Source organism: Sus scrofa, chromosome 6 (assembly GCF_054392235.1).
Source record: "Sus scrofa isolate SSC_HxYL_T2T_F1_AM1 chromosome 6, Sscrofa_HxYL_maternal_Yorkshire_Landrace_v2.0, whole genome shotgun sequence".
Classification (NCBI taxonomy): Eukaryota; Metazoa; Chordata; class Mammalia; order Artiodactyla; family Suidae; genus Sus; species Sus scrofa.
Genome location: NC_139388.1, coordinates 125,718,758 through 125,745,365, shown reverse-complemented (window position 1 = coordinate 125,745,365; position 26,608 = coordinate 125,718,758). Strand labels below are relative to the sequence as shown.

General features: G+C 52.8%; 1 protein-coding gene and 1 long non-coding RNA gene across 51 annotated transcripts in view; both read left to right on the top strand.

Moving 5' to 3' along the window:
• CELF4 (CUGBP Elav-like family member 4) overlaps nucleotides 1–26,608 on the top strand; it is a 313,441-nt gene that overhangs the window by 126,834 nt on the left and 159,999 nt on the right. The gene's annotated exons all lie outside the window — the stretch shown is intronic.
• On the top strand, nucleotides 656–11,735 carry LOC146402809 (uncharacterized). The gene is made up of 2 exons (XR_014807883.1): nucleotides 656–1,134; nucleotides 6,677–11,735. It is a non-coding gene; the product is annotated as an uncharacterized LOC146402809 (long non-coding RNA).

The window sequence follows — 26,608 nt, the reverse complement described above, 5'->3', positions numbered from 1 at the left end:
TGTCAGTGCCCTGGCAGGGCCTCGACCCCACAGCCATCCTCTCCTGCCCCTCCCTGCCTTACCAAGCACCCCCAAGGTGGACACTCTCCTCCTACGTCAGTGGGCAACATGGCACCCGGAACACCAGTCACCTTGTGTGTTCTGTGTCCACCCACTCCCTCTGCAGCCAAAGGGCCACACTTGACTTCTCTGGCCTCAGTCTCCACATCTATAAAGTGAGGCTGTCTTGGGAATCTGGGATTCCTAGACGCAAACTATTGCCTTTGGAATGGTTAAGCAAAGAGATCCTGCTATATAGCACTAGGAACTATCTAGTCACTTATGAGGGAGCAAGATAAGGATAACATGAGAAAAAAAAATATATGTAGGTGTGACTGGGTCTCTTTGCTGTACCGTGGAATATTAACAGATCGCTGTAAACCAGCAATAATGGAAAAATAAATATCATTTAAAAAAAAAATGGAGTTCCCGTCATGGTGCAGTGGAAACAAATCCGACTAGGAACCATGAGGTTGCAGGTTCGATCCCTGGCCTCACTCAGGGGGTTAAGGATCTAGCATTGCTGTGAGCTGTGGTGTAGGTCGCAGACGCAGCTCAGATCTGGCATTGCTGTGGATCTGGCGGCAACAGCTCCAGTTTGACCCCTAGCCTGGGAACCTCCATATGCCTTAGGTATGGCCCAAAAATGACAAAAAGACAAAAAGACCAAAAAAAAAAAAAAAAAAGAAAGAAAGAAAGTGAGGCTGTCTTAGCTTAGGCTGCTCTGATAAAATACACAGGCTTGGTGGCTCCGACTAAAGGTGCTTATTTCTCATGGTTAACAGGGGCTGAGAAGTCCAGGTTCAAGGTGCTGCCAGATTCAGATCCAGGCTAGCAGATGGCCTCCTTCAGGCTGGGACCACACTTGGTAGAAAGAGATGGAACTCCAGTCACTTCCTCTTCTTACAAGGGCACTAATCCCACCATGAGGCCCCATCCTCATAACCTCATCTAAACCTTGCCACTTACCAAAGGCCCCTCCTCCTGATACTGTCACATTAGGGGTTAGGGCTTCAACATATGCTTTTGGGAGGAACACAAACATTCTGTCCATAACAGAAGTGCTTAGCAGGAAGGCCCATGGCTCCGTTCCCTGTGCCAGTGTGCTACTTCAGATATTAAGGGTCTTATTATTGCTGTGCCTGCTGTGGAGATCAGAAAGCTGAGGGGGCATCTTTGCAGGATATGGAAGTGGCCAGAAGCCTGAGTTTCCCTTCACCAGAGATTGTTTCTAGGAGAAGCTGTAGGCCTCACAGGAGGGGGCCTGCCCTCCTAGGCTTTACCTTGGTCCCCTGGGACCCAGGATGGGAAGGGGTGGGGAAGCAGAGTGTTAGCAAAGCCAAGACGGTTTGCCACCCATGCTCCTAGTTTCCTTAGGACCTACCTGTCCACACACACACACAACCAACACTACCAAAAGCACCCTTTGGATTATTTCATGAAGATGTCTTTGACCCAGAAGCATTTCTGAGAAGGCCAGACTAGGGGGTTGAGGGGCTTCCCAGCTCCGTGGATGCTCAAAACTAGTTCCAGAGCTCTCTCCCTGCCCCCTCACCCCACCACACCTGTCCACAGAGCTGAGGCAAAGCCTCCAGCTTGGGAAATTGCTCTGTGGGTCCCGCTTGCCCTGCCTTCCCCTTCTTTCTTGGGCAGGAGGCCGGGCCTGTGTTAAGAGAACCAACTAGGGGATGGAGGACCTGGCACATGCTGGAAGCCACCTGTGCACCCCAGGGTCTGGAGCCCCTCCCCCCACCCCCAGGTCCAGCCAACCAGCTGCTGGCAGCCCCAGGGTTCTTTCCATTCTGGTGGAGGGAGGGGGCGAGTGGGAGGATTTCCATCCTGTGCCCTCCCCCCAAACATTTATCAGAACTATTAAGACAATGAGCTAATATTCTATTCATATTTAAATAATAAATTAATCTGCATTATACTGAGGAGGCCTGAAAGAGACTTAATTATCTGGTGTACTTTAGGGTGGAAATGAAGGTTGGGGATCGTGCTGGGAATATACAAAGTGACCCGTGATCATGCTGATGCAGGCGCTAAGATGCTGACCACTGGGCCAAGGGAGGGAAGTGCTCCGTTCGGTCTGGCCCCCAAACTCCCTCCAGCATCCAGGGAGGAGGCCTCCACTTCTGACCGCCCCCCTAGGGAGCACAAGGACACAGTAGCTCACATCACTTGTCCTGTGCAGGAAGCAGGTAGCAACAGGAAGATAGGAAAGGGAACTGGAGAGCCTTTACAGCCCGAAATGTTTGCTGGGGAAGCACAGCCCTGGCACATGACCCCCACCTCTGTGGCTGTGTGACCCTAGGCAGGCGAATTAACTTCTCTGAGCCTCAGGTTCCATCTGTAAAGTAAAGGTGCTACAACCTGTGTCTGGAGTAGCTGGAGGATAAGATGCTGCCAGGTGTGCAGCTTTTAGGGCAGAGCCCAGGGGCAGGAAGCCCCCAGAAAATGGGGAGGCACTGATAAGGGTCTGAGCTCCTCCAGGGCATCTCCAGGGTCGCAGTGAGCTGTGTGGGATGAGCATGTAGTTATCCATCTCAGACAAACTTAGCCTAAGCAGGGTTGCCGAGTTGATGCTTGTGTTCCTCAGCTAAGCAAGCAAGCACCAGACCTGTGCTTCATTTTTCTCCCTGGCTGGTTCCTGCTGCTCCCTGGGAGCGGAGCTTTTCACACCCTGAGCCAGCCTGCCCTAGAGAGGACTATTTTCAGCCCAGCAGCTACAGCAACAAAGATGTGAAGTCACTCCTGCTGCCTCCAGCTCCCTCCACCTGCCCTCCCCAGCTCCTGAGAGAGGTGAGGGGTGAGGCCGAGGAACCAGTAGCAGGTCCTGGAGCACTGCCCACCCGCCCTCCAGCCCCTGCCCTCTAACCCACAGAGCCCATTTCCTCATGTCCACTAGTTTTCTCCTCCCCTCTCTGCAGGCTTTCTTGAGTCTGGGATGGGGCTCTGCCCAGGAGATGCACCCCCCACCCAGGGGGGCGGTGGTTCTGTCCCTCCGGGAAGACACGCTTGGATGGGCTAGAGGACCAGGGTGTCAATCGAGGCTGAAGCAAAGGGAGTAGCTTGCTCTGCTGGGAGTTGCTGCCCAGAACCAGGGACTTGGTAGGTGTGTGCTGAGATGGGGGCTGGGGAGGCACCTGAGTGATGACTCATCACAGAGAACCCAGGCAGGTGGGTGTTGCTGAGATCCTGAGCTGAGAAGAGCTTGATCATTTCAGTTCAAAACCTGTCAGTTGTCTCATTCAGCTCGGCAAATAAAACTGAGGATCGGAGACTTTCCTAAGATGAGAGAGAGAAACTTAGTGGCCAGAGGAGCAGAGATCATTCAAGAGGTGTGGGAGCTGCTGCTGGGGTGGAGCGGGGAAGGCAACAGCAGCCTCACCCAGACCCAGGCTAGAACCACTCGCGTGGCGCATTGGGTGCTCAGACACACCCCACAAGCCAGAAGCACCTCGCCCCCAATACACACATACACACACACACACACACACACACACACACACACACACACACACACACACACACACACCATCCAGGCCCGGGGAACAAAGCAGTGGGCTGTCACCGGTCAACCAGCCAAGCCCTGGGCCTCCCTCAAGATATGTGAGGCCCACTCGTGGCTTTTAGATGCTCATCATGTTCTTCTCTGGACAAAGTTCAGCGGGAAAAATGCCCCTTTGTCTCAGCTCAGCTAAAAAGGGAGTTCTCAGGCAGCCAGGATGCTGAGGCAGTAAGTCCTGAAACATGGGAGGTGGTGATGGGCACCCCCTTAAGCCCCCAAAAATGGGCCAAAGGAAGCCCAAATGGGGGGGGGGATGGGAACCATTCCAAGAGAGGCCAGGGCCTGCTCTGGCCCTTCGCTATACCCCCTAGGGTTTCCCCTCCTGTGGACTTGCTGTTCCTCCCCCCAGGGGTTTTAGAGAAGATGCAAAGATCTGAATCCCTACTGACACCACCACCAAGCTGCCAGACTCCCCCAGGCACAGTGGCAAAAGACACACTCATTTTCCCTGCTCAGGGCTTCAGGTGTGAAAGTGGGGGCTGGGGACTGGACTTATGGGCTGCATCCCAAACCAAGCACAGGGACAGTTGGGGAGTTGGGCATAAGGACCAGAGTTTCTTCCCCACCTTCTCCCCTGGAACAGGTTGCTGGCTGGTAGGTGTTGGTTGATTGCAGCCAGGGGTCCTGCTATCAACAGACCAGCCGCTACGGTCCAAGCTCTCTGCTGGGGAGGAGAGGCATCAGCATGCCCTCAAGTCCTCTTTTCTTGATACTTATATTGCAACAGAACAAGGGTGGGGGAAAAAATGTATACATGTAAGAGGAACTTGGTCCCCATGCTGTACAGTGGAAAAAAAATAAATGATAAAACTAGGAAATTAATTAATTAATTAAAAAAAAAGAGGCAGCAGACTCACCTGCAGAGGCAGGAAGGGCAGGGGGACAGTGACCAAACCCCCTGCTTGTCAGCTCTGCCTTCAGGGACAGCCACAGGCAGCCACTCGAGTGAAGATGAGGGGTAACCCATGCCCTCCCCCGGGGGACCTGCTGGAGTGGGTCTGGGCTTCCCAGCCGTTGATGAGCTCAGTTGGATGGTCCTTGGAAGTCAAATCCCAATGGTCACAACAGATTAAAAATGTGCCAGACCAGCCTCCAGAGCTCTCCATGAGCCCTGCAGCCGCAAGTGAGTGCTCCCTCCTCCTCGGAGTCACCCCAGACCTTGTCGACTCTATCCGTCATTGGGCAGCTAATTGCGTATGGCCTTGAAACACAGCTTCTCTCTTTATTCTGAGCTCTTTATTATTAATTTGCTTTTTTATGGTTGATGTTTCAGAGTTTATGCGCAGCTTCTCTTCTCCCCACAAAACTATAAGCTCAGTGAAGTCAGACACCAGGCCTGATTGTCTCTTGTCTTATTTGTCACTTCCTTTCTCTTGTCACATGCTAAACAGCACCTCCCAGGTCTTGAGTGATCAGCTAAGATTTCTCTATTTAAAACATTCTGGGAGTTCCCCCTGTGGCTCAGCAGAAACAACCCAACTGGTGTCCATGAGGACACAGGTTCGATTCCTGGCCTCGCTCAGTGGGTTAAAGGTCCAGCATTGCCATGAGCTGTGGTGTAGGTCACAGATGTGGCTTGGATCTGGCATTGTTGGGGCTGTGGCGTAGGCCGGCAATTGCCGCTCCAATTCGACCCCTAGCCTGGGAACTTCCATATGCCATGGGTGCGGGCCTAAAAAAATAAAACCTTCTGAATTCAGCCTCTTCCAGACATTTCAGGTCCTGAAGGAGCTCGCTAATCTCAAGGTCTGGTTTCAACAAAGCAAGCCGTCTTCCGGGGCTCCAAACATGTGCTACCCAACCTACTTCTCCATCTGTCCCTTCATCCTCAGAGAGACAGAATCATGAAACCTTAGGGAGAGGATGAAACGTCAGGATTTTGTGGTCCATCTTCATGCCCACTCTAGGAATCTCCCCGGCATCTCTCACACATGTTCACCAGTCTTTGCTTGCACCCACCTTCCAACAGGGACACTCCACTTGCCAGGTGGCCCATTCTGTTGTTGGCAGTGCTTAGTAGATGTTCCTAGATAAAAATAGTATGGCCATGACACGGCACTTGGAGACAGCTTCCAAAAACGATGGTTCTGATGTTACTATGTGTTGCCTACCGTGTGCTCTGTGCTCTGGTGGACATGCTGGGGACCCAGACAGAGCAGAAGGCATGATCCTGGCCTCAAATTCAGTCTAGTTGGGGACCAGAGAGTAGAAAAAGAATGACCCTCACTGTGGAGACAACCCCACCTGCTACAGTGCATTGGCAAGGCCAGACCAGGGCCCGGGACTGCAGGCAGGCTGCCTCTAGCTGCCAGGCAGTCTTGAGCGGCTGTCTTCCTTAGACAGCCCCTCCTGTCCTTACCTGCAGAAAGAAGGATGGGCCCAGGTGGTCTTGCAAGTCTCTTCCAGCTCTCGCATTTTTGGAGGCACAGTCACTTCACCAGCAGAGGTCAGTGCAGGAGGCATTGAATGTGGAAAGGTGGAAGGGCGGCCCTCCACAGGGGCACAGTCCACGTCACTCCTCACCTCCAAGAGCAGTTCATCCAGTTCACGCCATCCATGCATTGCTTTTAAGGAACATCAGAAATATGTGTCGTGGCAACCGCCTTCCTCTGTTGTGCCTCCCAGGGGTTGGGGCAGGATCTGGACATTAGAAGGCAACTTGGCAGTACCTGCAGGATCACTTCTAACCAAGAACAAATATGAAGAGTTTGAAGGCAGCTAGAGAACATACTATGAAAATCATCAGAGGCAGGAGGTCAATTCAAGAAGGCTTCCTGCAAGAGGGGACTGTTGAGAAAGGTGTAAAGCAGTAAGTAGGAGGAGGTGCTGGCTACAGGTCTGGACCTGCAGAGCCAGTCTCTCCACGGGGATTTTGTCAGGTACCCAGGCATGGGTCCTGGGGACTGTCCTCCGGGGCTTTCAGGACCTGCCTTGAATGACCCTGATAACCCTGAAACAGTGTCAGTGGCCCCTCATTTTCAGTATGACACGGATGAATTGTCTCTTTCACTCTTTTATCTATTTTTTTTTTTAAGACCAGCAGGTGCAGCACATGGAAGTTCCCAGGCTAGGGGTCCAATCAGAGTTACAGCTGCCAGCCTGCACTATAGCCACAGCAATGCTGGATCCTTAGCCGAGTCTGCAACCTGTGCAGCAGCTCTCGGCAATGCCAGATCCTTAATCTACTGTTCGAGGCCATGGATCGAACACGAATCCTCATGGATACCAGTTGGGTCTGTTTCTGCTGCGCCACAATGGGAACTCTTCACCAATCTATATGAGTGAGAATATGTTGTCTTCTTCCCTGCATCTCCACAGTAAGATGCTTACGTGGCATCTTATAGTTCCTCCTCATCCCTCTGCTGCTGGAATTTGCTTTGCCTGGTCCACACAGCCTTCGTTGCACTCTGTGGTCATCGTTGTTTATAAAATCGGAGGACAGTGCTGTCTTCCCTGATTTCTCTAAAGGTTGTTCCCTCTTTCTCTAATTTAGTCTTTTCAAATAAGTAATGAGAGCACATGTCCTCTTTCCCACCTGTCCTCCCAGCTCTGGGCACAGGTAGGGTACAGGGGGTGGGGAGACTCCTGGGATGGGGCCAGGCAGGGCAAGTTCCAGAGGTTGAGTCCCCATGCAGGCAGGTGACCCTCGCAACAGTCCCCTCCCCCTATCTGAGGTGAAGTGCACAGATGAGAGGTGAGGTCCCCTGCAATGCTGGCAGCTCCTCAGCCACTGTGACCTGGAGGTTGGGGACCCAGCAGGAATGGACCCAAAAGGAGGACCCAGCAGGCCCCCAGGCTCAGCTGCCTGGTGTCCCAGCCTCCCTGCCCCAGAAGAGACAGCAGTGGACAGGCACCCTTCATGCCCCTCACTCCTTGCAATCAGTGGAAAATTAAATGGTCAAGGCGAGGAGACCTATTTCATGCCTTTGCAGCTTTTCCACAGGATGGAGGCCCTGAGGATTGAGGAGTCCTAATTATGCAAATGCAAACAAGCCTCCTGGGACCTCAGTTTCCTCATCCATGAGTTGGGCAGGATGGGGCCTGCCCTGAGAGCCTTGCAGATGTGTTAAGAAGAGGAGAGATTTAATAAGATGGCCCTTTGAAAAGTATAAAGTGCTGTACTCACCTGCCTCAGAAGTTTAGTACTTTAATCTTATTAGGATGACCAGTTCACAGAGATTTGACATAACTTAAGGGACAGAGCAGCTGTGTAGTAGAAAGAGAATGGGGGAGTTCCTGTCATGGCTCAGTGGTAATGAACCTGACTATTATCCACGAGGATGTGGGTTTGATCTCTGGCTTTGCTCAGTGGGTTAAAGATCCGGCATTGCCGTGAGCTGTGATGAAGGTCACAGACGCGACTTGGATCTGGCGTTGCTGTGTCTGTGGTGTAGGCTGGCAGCTACAGCTCTGATTGGACCCCTAGCCTGGGAACCTCCATATGCTGCAGGTCCGGCCCAAAAAGATAGAAAGAAAGAAAGAGAGAAAGAAAGACAGAAAGACAGAAAAGAAAGGAAGGAAGGAAGGAAGGTAGGAAGGAAGGAAAAAAGATAAAGGAGTGAGACACAAAAATAAGAAGGGGACGGTAGCCCAACAGGAAAAGAAGTGCTCGTCCTCAGCATAATGACTTTGTAATCAGTCTGTTGGCCAGTTCTGATTGGGTGCCTAGGGCATGCGAGAGGGACTACGTGGTGGCCAGATGATGGATAAGGCACAGTCCAGGGAAGAGCTGTCCCTAGACAGAGGGGACTGGACAGGCTCCGGCACACAGCTCAGCTTGATGCCCAACCTGATGGAGGTCTAGAGCCCTTTCCTCCCCTTCCTTATCCCTGGACCCAGGCCGGACTCAGTGCCCAGGCCTCCAGCAGTTGGGCCCTGGGATGCAGTCCCCAGAAGCAGGGAGGAGGGAGAAGCTGGCAAGACCAAGAGCACGGAGGAGGTGGCCCTGCCCAGAGACACCTGCGGTTATAAAAAGCTTCCACCCTGCCGACAGCCCAAGTGAGAGCTGCTAATGTGAACACTAACCAAGATGCCCAGGGTGAAGAGAAGCAGCAAACACCTCCTCTGGGGAGTAGGACGCCCAAGAGGCAAGCAGCTTGGGCAGGGCATCCAGGAGGAGGGGTCCCTTTGGCTCAGCCCTGGGGGTTCGGGGGTCAGTGGCAGAGGCCAGGAGGCAATGTTTGCTGTGGAGCCAGGAAAACAGGCCCCCAACTCCCTGCTCATCACCCCTCTCATCACTCCACCTGCACCTCCCAGATTCGGTGCCATTCACCCCGAAGACTCAAGACATATACACTGTTTCTGCAGCCTTTTGTTTACACACTCAGCCTTAAACCTTAGTTATCTGGAGTCACTTTCTTTCTGCACTGGGTTGGGTCTCATGCCTGGCTTTAGGTTTTGTTTAAAGCCCCAGCAGGCTTGAGCTTGCTGGCGCTCTGCCTATACACCCTCCACCCCAGCTCTGACCTTCCCTCCCCAGGTGTATGTGGGGTGGGGGTGGGGACCCACTGCAATGCTATTACAGCATTTGCATTTATATGAGGCACAGACCCCAAGTCTCCGGTCTCTGGATGCTTTTACCACCCTGTATACATAATTTATTTTTGTTGCTATTTAATCAGTCTCTGTGTTGAAATGAAAAGTTTCCAAGGGGCCCCAGGTTATTATGCAACTTTCAATTCCAGCAGCACTGACTGAGTGCATGGGGCCCCCAGCCCCCCTCAGCCAAGGTAGGGGCAGGGGACTGGACAGAAGGTCACGTGGTTCCTGCCCACAAAGTAGGCTCAAGGTGAGGCCCGGGTGGCTAGGGATCTGGTGCAGAGCTGAAGTCCACCTCTTAAGAGGGGTGGCCAGGAGAGCGAGCGTCCCACACCACAGCCCCCAGGGAGATACTGCAGGAGGAGGGGCCCAAGAAAAGGACAAGATCTTAGAAGGAAACAGCTGGCCTGGACATTTGGTTTCAGAGCCCAGAGATAAGGGAGCGGGCAGAGGAGCTGGAGGCTAAGTGGGAAGCAGGAACTGCAGGTGGGTGTCTGACTCAGGAGGCGGGGGAAGGAAGGATGAGGCCAAGTGTGTTGTCTTTGGCTGAGACCAGTCCAAAGAGGAGATGAGGTTGTTCTGGGCTCTTGGGGTAAGCCTTAGAGGATAGCCTCCATGCTCGGCCAGAGGGGAGCCCCAGGCTAACTATGATCTCCACCTCCGATCATTTGTGGAATGATAAATTACAAATTATAAATAAATAACCCAACAAAGACCCTGGTGGGAGCCAAAGTCCTTGCCTCTGTCTGCTGAGGCTGAGGCCCTGGGAAAAGGGCAGTCCTGTGGGGTTGGTTCTGCCCACCTGGAAACTCCTGGCCCCTTGACATACACACACAGCAGATGCACACACAGACACTCATGAGCATATGCATAGATACACATAGATATTCAAAGACATGGGCACACATAGGCACACATACACATATTCAAGATGGGCACAAGTATAGACACACACAGACACACAGACACACGTAAAGAGGCAAATGCAAAGACGCACACAGAGGCACACACACAGACTTAAACACACACCTCCCTGGCCCTCAGACTTCCCTCTGTAGCGGCCCACATCCATGGGAGGGTCCTTCTTCCAAGAGAGGGTTGGTTGAAGAGTTGGGTGAGAGAAATGTGGATACAGGCGCTTTCCTTGGAAAAGCGTCCTGTCAGGAGTCCAAGGTGTCTAATGGCAGGGTAGGGAGTAACCTTTCCAGCAGAACCTCTTGTCCCACATAATCCCACTGACAGAAGATCTTCTTTCTTGGAGAGCTGATTTAAAGTTTGTACCAAGCTGAGATTTTAGGGCTCCTATGATCCTGTGCAGGAAAACCTAAGGACTGAGTCCTTCCAAAGACTGTACTGCTGTTGGCCAAGCTCTTTTGTGCCGGGTCCTATGGGGTGACACCCTGTAAACATTCTTGGAAACATAGCCATGCCCCAGTAGATACGCTCAGAGTCTGCTCCCCCCAGCCTCGCACCTCCCTCCTCACAGTCAAAAGTTTACTTGAGAGCAGCCCTGAGGGGCCCTCCCATTTTACAGATGAGAAGATCGAGACCCAGAGCAAGAAGCTGGCATTGCCTTCTTCATCCCATCCCTGCCCACCTTGACCAGATCCAAGCTCCAGATCCACACAGTTCCTCTCTGCGTTCACGGGGACTTTGCCACTGGCCAAAGGTTTTAGTTTCCTCTCATCACCCTGATTATTCCCTGTTTAATTAAAATTTGTTTCAGCTAATAGGCCTTAAATTAGTATTTTCAAATATTGACATCTACAGGACCCTCATTCATTATTTTCGAAAGCTCTGGGGCTAATTGCTTTATCACCCTCCAATTAATTACTCATCCACTGGACAGGTAGCCACTGCCCCCAGAATGTGGATGGACATACTCACAGGTAGGTGAGGCCGCACACAACAGGTGCACACAGACATGCATGGGCACGCTTGCATGCACGCACACACACACACACACACACACACACACACCCTGATGCTTTACCCAGTAGAAGGCAGGCCTGGTAGAGTGTGGCTGTGCAAAGTTTGGAGACTGCAAGGAAAGCAAAGCATTACACAGCAGGTCTTTGGTACGAGGCCAGCCTCTAACACTGTCACACTGAGGACTCTGCAGGACTGGGATTCTTCGGGTCCCCTCCTCTTTGAGACCGTGTGAGGCACTCAGCTCCCCAGAGGGACCCAGCTGGGGACATGAGGAGATCCATCATGATCCTGTGCCATTCACAGAGCAGATGCCCTGCAGCCCAGGGAGGAGCTGGGTTGGGGGGCTGGGCATTGGCCTGTGGGAGCCCCTCTGCGAGGCGTCCCCAGTCACTCACCAGTTCAGCCACCTGTGCTGTTTCCCACCTGGGCTACTGAGATCTTTAAAGAAAACAGTGGGTGGAGTTCCCATTACGACTCATTGGTAATGAACATGACTAGTATGCATGAGGACGCGGATTTAATCCCTGGCCTCGCTCAGTGGGTTAAGGATCCGGTGTTGCTGTGGTTGTGGTGTAGGCCAGCAGCTGAAGCTGCGATTCAGCGCGTAGCCTGGGAACTTGCATATGCCATGGGTGCAGCCCTAAAAATACAGAAAGAAGGAAAGAAAGGAAAGGAAGGAAGGAAAGAAGGAAGGAAGGAAGGAAGGAAGGAAAAGAGAGAGAACAGCAGTGTTCAGAATGTCACCCCATGATTCTCTCGGGGCCAGTGATCCTGCACCATTATTCTGGGTGGGACTAGGTGAGACCAGCTTCCAGCTGATGGAAGAAAGAGGACTCAACAAGACAAAGATCTTCCCCAGACCCTCAACAGGATGTGCTCTGGACTGAGGGCTTCACCCGGGGTCAGGGGTGGGGAGGAGGGCCGCTTCCTCATCCATCAGTGTCTCTTCTGAGGCTCAGCCTCTGCCCTGCAGAAGGGGCAGGACTCGGAGACGGGGACTTGGCTTTTTTGTGTGTGCGGACAGATTTTTTTTTCTCCTTGTAAACAGTCTGGAGCAATTGGGATTAAAGTCTCTGCAAGTCACTGGTATCGCTTTGCAGAAGAGCCAAGTAATCCGTGGGGATAAAAGAAGCAGCCGTGCTCATCTCCCACAAATGAATATCTGTCAGAGGCATTGACCTGGTAAAATAATGAATCTAATGTGCAGCAAACCGCCTAGGCGGTGACGCAACATGGCCTGGCAAATTGTTTTCTGTGTGTCCTAATGAGACTTTTAGGGAAGCAGGACCCCCATCGGGCCGCCCTGCCCCCAGCCCTCCACACCCTATGACCTCCTTGCTCACCTCCCTGAGCTGGGAGTTTCTGTGGCTTTTCTGATGGAAGAAAGAGGTTGGTGCCCTGGAAACCGTCAAGCCTGGCCTTGCTTGGCCCACTCTGAAAGGCAATTGTCACTCTCAATTTTCTGCAGGCTTGTTATTGCCTCTGTGAGCTGTCATGGCTTCCTCCACAGGCTGTCCCACAGCTCCGCCCCATCAGGTCCCCAGGAAGGTCTTGCATGGCCCTGAGCCCCTCCTTAAGGCTCTTTCACAGGGCCATCAGTCCCCCTCCAGACCCAGAGTCTGTACAGCCCCCAACCTGCCACCAAACCCTAGGTAGGACCACAGCTGGCAGCCGAGAAGGCAGCCCCCCACCCCCGTAAGTGCTCTCCTTTTCCACGAGGGGGTACTGAGGCCCAGAGAGGGTGCCTGGCTTCCCCTCTGTCATTTCAAGTGTCTGTGTCAGGCAGAGGACCAGTGTACCTGAATTTCACCTCCTGCTCAGTTCTCTGTCCACTCCTGCTCTTCTGGAAACACTGGAAATGACAGTCTGGGCTGCCAGCTGAGAGCACACAACACAGCTCTTAACCGCAAGAGAATCGTGGAACCAAGTTCAGGAGTAGGGAGAAGAGGTGAAGGCCCGCCTCCACGGCCCCACAGCCAGGACTCATGTTTGGGGGCAGATTGAGCAGTCCTCTCCTGCTAGGGGGACAGCCCATAGCCAGAGTTGGGGCTACATCCACTTGAGGGCAGGGACTGCATCCTACTCCAGTGGCCACTGTCCATCCCTGCCAGCATGTCTTCTGCCCCTCCAGCCCTTGTCAACAGCAAAGGAACCAGCACCATCCTTGCCTGTGTCCTCTCTGAGGCAGGGCGCCCTACCCCCAGCACCTATCAGAGAAACACTGTACAGACAAAAGTCCCCTCAACAGGCAGCCCTGTTCCATGTTTTGTGGCGTGATCATCTTCCACTACGTCCCCAAGCTGGCAGAGACAGGGGCCCTAGGACCTTTACCAAACTGCATTAGGTTTTGCAGATAACAAATGGTCTAGCCTGTGCCGGGGAGCCAGTTCCTGCCCCTAGAACACTCCCAGGGAACCCACTTTTTTCCTTTTTGAATCTCCATGAAGTTTCTTCCCCATGGACAAGTGCACCACATTTGCTCTAATTAGATGATTATGAACAACTCGGTGGAAAAGCAGTGCACTGTCTTTTTTCCTTCTGTCCTTTCTTTCTTTCTTTTTTTTTTTTTCTTTTTTTCTTTTTTTCTTTTGTCTTTTGTCTTGTCTTTTTAGGGCGCACCTGCGGCATATGGAGGTTCCCAGGCTAGGGAGCTAATCGGAGTTGTTGCCACCAGCCTACACCACAGCCACAGTAATGCAGGATCTGAGCCGCCTCTGTGACCTACACCACAGCTCATGGCCACACTGGATCCTTAACCCACTGATCAAGGCCAGGGATAGAACCCACAACCTCATGGTTCCTAGTCGGATTCGTTTCCACTGCACCACGACGGGAACTCCTCTCCTTTTTTTTAAGAAATCATGTGATTATGTTATGTTGATCACTTTTGATATACTAAATATTACACTAAATAAAAAAAAGCATGTGATTGTGAATTTTCCAGGTCTCAGGCACTCTAATCTAGGAGGTATCAATAAAGTCTGGGGGCAATTAAATAAAATCAGGTGGCAAGCTGGGAGGTGAGGCAGAAGGCTTCTCGAGGCGGCTGCTCTCAGGGACCCCCTTTGTCATCTGGGCTGGGGCACAAGGAGAGGGTTAGAACCCAGGAAGGGCCTTGTCTTTGCGTCAAAACCAAGACTTTTGTTGATGTGTACATATCTTCCCCGTTTTAACCTAAGGGGTTCTGCCTGTGTCACCCTGCAAGGGTCAGGTGACATCATGGTCAGATGATCCATCTTTCCAATCGTGGGCAAGCACGGTTCGGTGCCAGCCCTGGGCTTGGCAGGAAGGGAAACCCAGATCATTGGAATAAGGTGTCTCTCTACACCTGGGAGTCCCACATTCACCCCTGACGGTTGGGTCCCCGGACAGCATAGGGCAAGACCAAATGTCCCAAAAGGAGCACAGGCTTTTAGAGACAGGAGTGTCGGGAATGGAAGGCCTGCTGTGTGGACCACAGTGGTCAGGGACACTCCTGGAGAGGACCAGATGCAGGGGACAGAGAATGCCCTTGGGTCTGAAAGAGCAGAGTGAGGGACAGCACAGAGGTGGCCAGAGTCTAGCAAGGACAAGGAGCCAGAGAGGAGTCTCTGGAGCCCAGTGCCCTGGACTTGATAGTGAGAGTGGGGAGTCTGGACCCCCTCTTCTAGCCAGATGGAGGAGACAGGAGACAGTGGGATCTGGGGTGGGGGCAGACCATCCTAACCACCCAGCTGGGGAAGCTGAAGGGAGTGCAGAGGTGATCCTCAACCACAGCCTCAGGAGCAACTCGTCCCTGTGGTGGTCACACGCATGGCTAGCAAGCGGCTGGGAAGCCCTTACCCCAGCCACAACGCATTTGCACAAACGCTGAGTGCTTGCATGGGCAGCGTTGCTTATACAAGCTCACAGATGCTCAGAGTGCCCCAGGCAAGAGGTGCTGGGCTCTGGAGCCAGGCGAAGACCCTCAAGGCAGGGAGACAGGACATCTGGGGGAAAGCCCAGAGCTCTCTGCCTGAGAGGCATGTTTCCCTCTTCAGCTTCCTCTGATGCTGACAAGCCCAGTCCCCGCTCTGAGTCCTCTCTGCACCTCTTCCTCCTTGTCAGACCACTCCTCCACCATTCCTTCTGGACGACCCTCCTCCCCAAAGCCTCCCAAGATAGCCCAGTGTTCCTTGGCAGCACCCCTGGGCACTGGCTGGGTTTCATCTTAGATCCTGTCACTTTACCCTGTGTAGGTTTTCTAGGGATAAAGTCAAGAGTAGCTCACTCCTACACTGAGAATACCAGCAAATCAGAGCCTTGCAGGAGCCACAGTATTGGAGAAGGGGGCAAGATCATCCCAAGTTCATGGAACAGAATGTTGTCTCACTAGGCCCAAGCAGTGTGAGTCCTGGAGGGCTTCTCAGAGGAGACCTAGGAGGGGAGAGGGGAGAGATGCTCAAAGAGGAAGAGGTGGCCCAGAATAGGCCAGCCTGGCATCTGGCCGAGGCTCCGCTCCTTATGGGGGAGATAGAGTGGCATGATGAACCCCAGCAAAAGATCCATGAGCATTTCAGCCACGGCCAGCCTCCTGGAAGCCTCCTGAAGCCATTCTCCTGAAGGTTTTGAGTGGAGATAAGGAGAAAGGAGGATAGGCAGGCTTACTCTCCTTTTTCAGAGGGCTTGGCAGTGGCTTCAGGAGACTAAGACCATGCTATTGGCAGGACTGCGGGTTTCTCCACGATTTTAATTCCTCATGGTAGTAGCTTCACCCACCTTCCAGCCCTGGGTTCAGAGGAAGACAGCAATCCAGTGATCCAGTGACACATGTGCCGAAAACACGAGAAGAATAGGAAGGCAGGCATCCTGCTCTCTGCCAAGTATGAGTTCAAGGGCGCAGCACTCAGGCCCCACCTCTGCCAACAACATTGTTTAACGCCACTGCAGACCCACCTCAGGCTCCACCCCTCCAGGCAGCCTCCCCAACCCAAGTTGGTCCCATAGAAGCTCCCTTCCTCATGAAAGCCAGTCCCCACTGGAGTCAGCACCCCACGAGACCTGGGAAATTCCCATCAAATCTTCAGTGCCATTAATTTCATCAAGAAGACCCTCATAGCCCAATCAGACTTGGAAGAGCCAAGAGACAGGGTCCACCCATGTCTGCCACATCTGCTTCCTTTGCCCCCAGGCCACCCTCTAGCACTCTCAGCCCTGCATCAGGGCATTGCACTGTGCTGGTCTTGAGCCAGTAAGCAAGCTTTTGGGGTGGGGGGGGATGTCCATTCTAAGTTAAGACTCCAACATTGTTAGTGCTTCCTGATCTTTCTGAGCCCCATGGAGCGTCAGAGAATGAGGCTTGGGAGGATGAGGCCAAGGGACAGACCGTGTGTCCTGTGAAGAGCCCGGAAGAGGTTTGGGGGTGGGCTGTGCTCGCAGCAGAAGCTAGGACGAGCTAGAGCATTTATGAGTCATTTCTGCCAGAGAAGTAAAGCGAGGGAGCCTTTTCCATTGAGAAAGGCAGGAATGGGGGTGATCTCTGGCCAGTTTCCTTGCCAAGACTTGGCAGGGTATGGGCTTCTCTGTGGCCATGAATGTCACCAGGGCAACTGTAAAAGGCAGCGTCCGTTAGACACAGAGCTCCACTCTCCCCCCCAGGCACAGGAGCACACACATATACAAACACACTCACACACTCCCACACACAATAATACACGTTCAGTCTCCTGTTCTGTTCGTTGGGTGCGGCTGCTCCTTCCCCCAGGTTTTAGTCTCCTCTCCCAGTTCCCCCACTTCCTCCTGACACTTGCAGGAATGGCTTTGCCTTTTGAGTGGTGCACTCAATAAAGGCAGGAGCTTGGAGTCAAAGCTGCAAAGAGGGTGAGGGAAGGGGACCCTGGCAGCCAACAGGCCCCTCCCTTCTCCCTGATTTGTCTCCCTTGTTTGTTTCACTGGAGGCCTGGCTGGAGCAGGGAAAAGGCAGCTGTTTTCCTTAATCGGCCACAAGAGTTGCCGCTTGCAGGCCATCCCAGGGTAACACAGGCTGCCATCCCCTTCCCTCCCCTCGCTGCACTTGCGGACAGAGGAAGGGATGCTGGAAGTGCCTAATGAGGCTGGAGGACTGGTCCCTGCTCAGACACTAACCCCTTCTGTGATCTGCCCCAGGACTCAGTTTTCCCACCTGCCTAATGGAGGTAGTACTTTGTGGCCCACAGCATAGTGGCATCTCTTACAGCAAGAGAGATCTGAGTTCCACCCAAAGGACTGGCTTTTGGAAATGAGAGCTCTTAAGGGCAAGGATCCAGGAATATCTCGTCTCCGTGTTTGTTCACACTCTGCTACATTCTAAAAAGACACCAACGTGGGTGACTTAAGGGAGGCGTGAGGATTGCCTTCCACGGAGAGAATCGGGCCACACGCTTCCACATGAACCGAGGGAGGCTTGAATTCACATCAGATGTTTACAGCTCGCATTTCACAGGCTGCACGTGACTGTCCTGGGATGGCTTGACCGTTATTTTGCTCCAGGAGCGCAGTCTCCACACAGAGAGCAAAGGTCGACCTCAGTCACCCTCACGCCAGCATCTCCAATCCATTTATCACTCAGTGGGTTCCACTGAGTCCCCACTGTGTGCTCAGGCCCCGGGGACTCTGGAGAAGGGAGCACGTGGCTGCCGCGGCAGGCGGCCAGGTCACTGTCTGGCTGGGGAGACATGACTCACACACATGACACAATCGAGAGCAGGGGCGGCCGTCAATCAGAGCGGAAGGACTCCAAGGACTGCCTCCTCCACCACAGGCAGAGATGCTTGTGCACTGACGAGGTTAAGGAAAAGCTTTGTGATGCCCACAGTGGCAGCGACGAGGCCTCCTGCATTTAAGAAGGTGGCGGAGACCCAGTGGCATCTGCAGCAGCAGGCAATAGAGAGGGAGTCTGAGCAGGGACAGCTTTGTCTGGGAAGGTGGAGACCTGTGTTCTGGGTGCAGCCCTGCCTGTAATGCTTCCTGGTCAATCCTTGGAGCCTTAGTTTCTACCTCTGCAAACTGGGGAGGGGTGGGGGGACAAGGAGGTCCTGCAACCCCGCCCCCCCCCCGCCCCCACAACCCGCTGCCTCCATGGGCTGGAAGACTCTTGACAGAATATGGGCGGGCCTGTGCCCTGAGAGGCTGGGAGGGAGGTGATGGGGTCAGAGGTGAGCAGGTCAGGACCAAAGAGCCAATGGATCAAATGGTGGAAAAGGAAAGAAGAAAAGAGTGAGTTGGGGGAGGGGGAGGATTGGCCAAGGAATCTTAGTCCTTACTCCAGCTGGACCAGGACAGAGCAATAAGACATGGGGTCAGGGTCTTACTGGGGAAGGCGAGGCCCTAGAGTCCCTTACAGGCTTCCAGACCGTTGAGGTCCCCGGGGATCAGGAGACCACGTCCCAAGAGCTAGATGCCTCTGACCTGCTAGGGACACTGGAGACGCAATTTCCTAGTGTTGGCGATGCTTCTGGCCTGCAGTGTGGGCTCAGAAGCTTCCCGCTGCTCTGCCTGTTGCTGAAGCAGACACACCTCTGGGCAGGCACAGCCCCCAAGCTCAGGAGACAAGCACTGTGCCCTGCTCTCTGCCAGGAGCTGGAGCATCCTGAGGGGCACAGGCCACCCGGCCCCCTGTCAGGCTGTGGAGAGCAACCTCATAGGCAGAGGGGGACACAGCAACCTTGTGGGTCTCCCAAACTTTGCTCACATAGTTCCCTGCACTTTCCTCTCTCTCCACCCGTTCAAGTCCCAGCTCCTACACAAAGTCTTCCCTGAGGATTCCTGGTCACAGGCCAGCACTCACATACTCAGCTGCTTCCTTCACTCTTCCTAAAAGCCCTGTGAGCTAAGCTCTGCCATTCTTATTACCAGATAAGGAAACTAAGACACCAAGAAGTGAAGGAGCTGCCCAGAGTCACATGGCTGATGAGGGGCGGAGCCAGGCTTTCCACTCCATATAGGTCTGGCTCCAGGGTTGGCACCCTAACTGTGAGGCCACACTGCCCCTCACAGCTGCTACCGGCCATTGGGCACCAGATAAAAATCAGCCCCTGCAGCTCCTTCTGTTCGAAAGGCCAATGTCCCCTCGCTGCATGGCCGGCCTCTTTCAGGCAAGGGCAAGTCTGGGAAGTCTTTGGCCCACCTCCCCGCCCCCAAGCCTCCCAGCAGGGCGCCAAGTGCTGCTGGATCCACGTGCTGCTGGGTAAGGAGAGCAGATGGCTCACATGAGTGCGAGATGCAGCTGCCAGAAGCCCAGAGTGGCCGTTTTGTGAGTCCTTCGCAGAGGACAACATCCCTTCTGCCCACCCTGTGCCACCACAGGGCTGGGTCCCTCCCCAGGATCCTTGCTGTGAACTGGCCCTGCCTGAGGTCAAGGGACTTGTGAAGAGAAGCAGATGGGCCAGGAACCTGGCTGAACTGTTGCTCCTTTTATCCTTAAAAATGAAAATACTGTAGGAACTCCCGTCGTGGCTCAACAGTAATGACCCAACTAGTATCCATGAGGTTGCAGGTTTGATCCCTGGCCTCTCTCAGTGGGTTAAGGATCGGTGTTGCCGTGAGCTGTGGTGTAGGTCGTAGATGCAGCTCGGATCTGGCGTTGCAGTGGCTGTGGTGTAGGCTGGCAACCGCAGCTCCAATTTGACCTCTGGCCTGGGCACTTCCATATGCAGCAGGTGCAGCCCTTAAAAAAAAAAAATCCTGCAGGGACCCTCACAGGATAGGACCTTCCTGGGTACCCTTGGGGTTTCCTGAGGGTGCTGTTATCTCCACTTTGCCAGGGGGAGGGCAGCCAGCTGACTTCCTGACCAGCAGTCCAGGACACAAGGCCACCTCCCTCCCCCTCCCCACCCTGACCATACCCTGAGGTAGATCCTTGGGCCTCTCCCAGTGGGGGCTCTGAGCTGTCCCTCTCCTTGACCCCTTCCCCAAAAAGGGTGGGATGAGGGCTCCACTCAGCTTCCATGAACGCTGCGAATCCTCACACTCAGCCTCCACTCCAGCTCCTGGCAGCCCGGAGGCAGGGCCCCCAGTGGGAGGTTTCTCTGGGGTTACAGATCTCAGCCCTCATCCCTTCTCCCCTGCCTCTTGTCCTGATTTGCAAAGTGCATGATTCTAGAGACATCGAACTCCTCCCCGGTATACCTTTCTTGAGCTGCAGCCACGAAGATGCTTCTGGAATCATTTTAAAGAAATGCAGTTTCATCACTTAAAAGTGCAATTCATTTGTAAGCCCATGTAATCAAACATAGAAAAGTAAACCCAATATTGATTAGCAATTAGCCTATATGTTCTGTCGCATTGATTGAGCCCCTCCTGGGTGTAAAGCCCTGCCGTAGGCACTGAGGAAATGCAGAGGAATAGGGCACCGCCTGCCCTTGAGGACAGAGGGGTCCTGCATTCCAGGAGTCTGTGGCAGGATTCTGAGCTGCAGCCTTGTCAAAAGAATCCAGCAGGTCCCCTCCATCCAGCCCCCCTCCCACCCCACTCTTTGTGCACCGGCTCCGTGGCAGATACCAGGTTAGCATGAAAGTCAGCCGAGTCTTCCAGAAGGAATTGTCAAGTGCACCTCACCTTTGCTCAGAAGGAAGGTCTGGCTCTCAGGGGACCCAGAGGCTCCCCAACAGCAGGTGCCTTTTGGCAAGATATGAATCTCTCTGGGCACCACTTTCTCCTCTAAAAAGACTGTTCAATGGTCTTCTTCCTGTGTAAGGGGGACTTTGCAATATTTTTTTATTATCTTCACAGCAACCGTATGAGATAAGCAGGGATGTGTTTTTATCCCACGTTAAAGTTGGAAAATGAGGAAAATATCAGGGAAGAGAGGGACCTAGCTTGGGCCACGCAGTGAGGGGGACTGGAGCCAAACCCAAACCTTCCGGTTCCTTCTTCACTGCTCTTTCAAGGTTGGGTTAGGGGGCCTCTAAAGTCTCTTTCACTTTGAAAATTTTGACTCTAAGGGATTGAGATTCCAGAAGAGCCCAAATCTGGAAAAGCTGGCACTACATTTGGAGGCTCAGAGGGGGCTGTGGTCCTGAACAGAGGGAGCAGAGCCACTAAGAGTGACCAGTCAGGGAGTTCACATTGTGGCTCATCAGTAACAGACCCAACTAGTATCCATAAGGGTGAGGGTTCAATCTCTGGCCTTACTCAGTGGGTTAAGGATCTGGTGTTGCCGTGAGCTATGCTGTGTAGGTCACAGATGTGGCTTGGATCTGGCATTGCTGTGGCTGTGGTGCACACCTGCAGCTATAGCTCCAATTCAGCCCCTAGCCTGGGAACTTCCATATGCTTCGGGTTCGGCCCTAAAAAAAGACAAACTAAAGAGTGACCAGCCAGGACAGCCTAAGTGCCCAGAGCTTACAACTCCACATAAATCAAACCTGCCTGTACTTGACCAAGGTTGAAACCTACATGACACACAGTAATTAGATTTTTCGACAATGTCCCCCCGCCAGGTTTATTTATCCAGCAGTAATGACCACCTGCTGCAGATCTGGGCACAGGGGCTGCTGGCCTTCTCCAACCACACACCTACCCTGTTGCATCCTCAGTCTGTGGAGAGGGGGCAGAAGGAGAGTCTGGTGGGGACACAGCTGGGGCCTTCGGTCAGACCACTTTGCCTTAAGGAGAGATGTGTTTCCATGATGTACCTCACTGGTGACACTTCAGGAGATCAGACACAACAAGGGTGTTGGCAGGTGCCAGCCATGGTACTAGGGGAACTGAGGAGTTAAGAGGACGTGTTTAGAAACTTGGGGCTTAGTTGGCCCCAGAACATCCTTCAGATGAACTATCACCCACATGACTCATTATAAGCAGGTGACATTTCTTACCCACCATCTGTGAGTCTGTGATGCCCAGAGGTTCTGACAGGATGTCTGGGCAGGGTCTGGATGAGGCCAAGATTAGGATGAGGCAGGGCTCTGTGGTCCTCATCACCCTGGCCCATGTCACCCTGGCCCCCCTGGCTATTTCTGGTTGTCTAGGTAGGCTCCAGGCAGGGTGTTCTCCTGGGAGGGGATTCCAGCTACTGGTCTAACATGCAAGAAGCACCTTGATAGGTCACTGAGGGCCCCGCAGGCTGCCAAAGGGAGTTGGTTCCACTTGGCCAAAGGTAGAAGTTCATTGGGCCTGTTGTATTTTGCAGGCAGGGCCCCAGGAAGATGTGGGAGGGACCACAGGTCAAGTCAGAGAATCAGGCAGGAAGAAGGGAAAGTCTGTTGCTCTGTCTCTGGGTTGGAGGCGCCTCCTCCCCCACCCCTCAACATGATCCCCCGCTACAGATGGGCTTCACCCCCAGATCCAGCTCCCAGCCCACCTGCCTCCTCCCCTCAAAGCCTAGTCACAGGTTCCCTGTCCAGAAAGCACAGCTGTGCTGGTTCAGGGGCAGGCAGCCTTCCGCGATGGAGGCGGCTTCTTTATTTACTATTTCTTTCTCTCCATCCTTCCTTGCTTCCTGTCTTTCTTCCTTCCCCCTTTAATGTTTTTCTTTCACTCTTTCTTCCTCTGTACTTTCTTCTTTCCTTTCTTCTCTTCCCCTTCCTTCTCATCCTCCTTCATATTCTCCTCCTTATGTCACCCTCTCCCCCCACCCTTCCCCCTCCCCTCTCTGTTCCCCACCCCCAGAGACACAGCCACCCCAGCATTTTCACCCGCCTTGCTTCAGAGCCTCCTGATTTCAGCACTATGCGTTTGTACCTCCTCAACACAGAGCAGGTGCAGTGCAGCAACAGGGGACGTGCAGAGTGAGAAAGGGCGGGAGGAAAGCCTAGACATGGGAATCCCATAGCCCCTCAGCTGCCCAAAAGCTCAGCCCTGGGTGTGGTGCCTGAGAAGACAGAGGAGCTTCCTAGGCTGGCCCAGCAGTATGCCCAAGGACTGCCCCCCCCAGCCCCCTCCCTGCCCAGTCCTCTTTTTTTTTTTTTTTTTTTGGCTGTTTTTTTTTTTTAGGGCCTCACCCACAGCATATGGAGGTTCCCAGGCTAGGGTTCGAATCAGAGCTGCAGCTGTGGGCCTATGCCACAGCCATAGCAATGCCAGATCTGAGCCACATCTGTGACTTACACCACAGTTCATGGCAATGCCAGATCCTTAACCCACTGAGAGGCCAGGGATTGAAACTGTATCCTCATGGATGCTAGTCAGATTTGTTTCCACTGAGCCACAGTGGGAATCTTTAAAAGGCTTGTTCTGAGGTCCCAGCCCCAGAGCTCTGATTCAGTATGTCTACAGTGGGGCTCCAGAGTATTCCTTCTTAAAGAGCAAGTCAGGTGATATGAAGCAGGTCTCAAGATACTTTGAGAAGTCTTGGCCTGGAGTTCCCGTCGTGGCGCAGTGGTTAACGAATCCGACTAGGAACCATGAGATTGCGGGTTCAATCCCTGCCTTTGCTCAGTGGGTTAACGATCCGGCGTTGCCGTGAGCTGTGGTGTAGGTTGCAGACGCGGCTCGGATCCCGCGTTGCTGTGGCTCTGGCGTAGGCCGGTGGCTACAGCTCCGATTCAACCCCTAGCCTGGGAACCTCCATATGCCGCAGGAGCGGCCCAAGAAATAGCAACAACAACAACAACAACAATAAAGACAAAAAAAAAAAAAAAAAAAGAAGTCTTGGCCTAAGAACATTCATATGAAAACTGTGTTCGGTCAAGTGTGGATCCACCTCAAGCAAAAGGGCTGGGGAATTCTGGGTTAGGAGCTGGAGAGCTAGAGAATGGGGGTGGGGGTGGGGGGTGGGTCCTGGGGGTTGATCACTTGAGCAGAGCTCTGATAGTTGGAAGGATTTGCATGGGTTATCAGAGGAGGGAGGATTATAGACCAAATTATTTGAGTCGGCTACTTTAAATGGCAGGCAATAAATTGGATGTTTGGATGGGTGGGTAGAGGATTAGATGGATGAATGGATGGATGGATGGATGGATGGATGGGTGGATGGATGGATGGGTGGATGGATGGATGGATGGATGTCCTCAGATGACCCTGACAGATCTCTGGGCGCTACATTCCCCAGGTGTACTGGATATCTGTGGTTTCAGGTCACAGCTTTGGGGGAGCATGACACACTCCCCCTAACCAGATCTCTCACTTGCCACCACCCTTAACTGTCCTTCCACATTCTAGAAGAGCCCAAATGAAGGAATGAAGGTTAAATCTGGCTGTTTTCGCCTCCCAACCCCACCCTGGGCCCAATGTTCAGAGAAGAGTTAAGTGACAGAGCCTCGTTCTCCTGTATGAATTAATAATTGATTCGGTAACAAATCACTAATATTGCAGTAGTCGTGGTGAATAAGATAATGAATGTGTTCTGTCCAGGGAGTGTCGTGTTGTGAGGATTCAGCTGAAATTATTCATAAATGTGCTACTTTTCCTCATCTCCAACTGCTGCTAGTTTAGCTCCTCTTTTTAATCTTCCCAACCTGTCACATTCGATGGTGGAAATCGTCAGGCTCCATATACAGCAGAATATTAAGGGGGAACTGCCACGGCATTATGTCAAATTTCAATAGGTAATAGAAACAAAGTGCTCACAGACCCTTTCCCACTTCTCTTGAAGTTAAAAAATAAGACCTTTTAAAAAACTTTCTGGATGGGCTTCAACCCAGGTTGAAGTGTCCAGAGACTTGGGTTGTGGTCCCTACTTCATCACGCACTTGCTGTGTGACTTTGGGCCAGACACTCAACCATCCTGGACCAAATTTCCCATCTCTGAATATCATTGGGCTAATTGAGCCTCTCTGCTTTTATCCTAAGGGTAATGAGAGATTGGCAAGGTGATGGGAAAGAAAGTGCTCTAGGCTACAGATGGGTACTTTTCTCCACTGTTGCCCCCTACTTGTTCATGCAGGACAAGTCAAGTGGTTCGCTCATCTCTAAACATGCCTCCTATGCACCCACCAGGGAGGGCCCCTCCTTTTCTCCTTCCTTCCCCAACTGACCCACCCAGCCCTCCGGGCTCCATTCAGCTACCACCACCTCCATCATTAAACCTTTCCTGATCCCACCTCTCAGGCATCCTCCTTCTTCCTCCAAGCCCTCCCCAGAGCATCCTGGCCCTTTCTTACCTTGCTCTTCCCTACACACCATGATCCTTAGTAAGCTGCAAACATCTCAGGAACAGAAGCTATCTTCTAAATCTTTGAATATAGTAGGAAAGAAAGAAATGTGTGTAGAATGAACCCATTGGTGGATGGATGGATGGCTGGCTGGCTGGATGGATGGATGGATGGATGGAAGAATAAGAAATTTGAAACTAGCATCGTACTGTTTTCAGTCAGTGAGCAAGTGTTTGCTGAGCCTCTGCCATGTATCTAGTGTTGGTGTTTATCTCTGCTGCATCAGGGTGGAAATCAGAAAAGGTATCAATGACTCAATAGCGAATGTACTTGGAACAGAGTAACAGTGATCAGACAGGGTTTGAGAGAAGATATCATAGCAGGACAGCTGACAGTGCCCCCCACACCCTACAGAGGAGACCTGGAGTACAGAGGGTGCAGACCCTTAGCTCAACTATACAGCTGGTGGTACAGGGCCAAATCCTGGGCTTCCAGCCTGTCAGACTTTTTGTTTTGCCTTCATACCAGGGGATGGCACACAGAGGGAGGAAGAATAGGGTTCTGGGAGGCTGTGGGGCTTGAGTGGGAAGGAAAGACTTGTCCCAAGGGGTGGAGGCTGATTCAGCCAAGAGATGGAAGGGGTGAAGGGCTCTCTGAGGACCTGGCCGGCCTTAGTTGACTGGGATTTTTTTCCAGAGCTGGCCCATGGGATCACCTGGATAGAGGGCCCGACTAAAGAGGGACAGCAGAACAGGGAGACCACCCCCCCCCCAGAGCAAATGTCAGAGGAGTGGAGGGGTGTGAGGAGTGGGGACAAGGATTGGCCTATTTCCCCTGTTGGGACACCCCACAACAGCCTCACACAGCTGGATCCTCAAAGGGACACACAACGGCTCTCCAGAGCGAATGCGCGTGCGCACGCACACAGACAGAGGGATGCTCACTGATTCGGGTGAAAACACTACAGACACCCACATAAACAAACACAAGGTACCCCATGACACACACAAGTCCACACACGCAGGACACACAGACACGGAGAAACATACATGCTCATCCAAGCCTTCATTCTGAGTAAGTTATTAAAAATGTAGACATCGCTGGCTCCCAGGGTCAATATGTTGTTTTTAAATTTAAACATGAATTTCCATTTCATTGAGCCTCCAGGGCTAACAAGATGTGCTGTGACAGGAGCAGCTAGCTGGAAAAGGCATGATTGAGGAGCAAGCCAGTAATGTGTGTGCACAGCCTGGGTTGGGAGGGGAGGCTCCTTTGCCCATCCCCCACAGCCTGGGATGAGCCGGGGGCCAGGCAGTGAGTGTCACTGCCACCACTCGGCGCTGAGTTCTGACCTAGTTGACCAATCCATGCTTCCAAAGCTAAGAGATCAGAGTGTGATAGAAATGACATCCACCCACCCATCCATCCATCCATCCATTCATCTGTCTTTTCATATTTTATGAAAACCCAGACAGACCTGGGATAAGGGCTGTGGAGG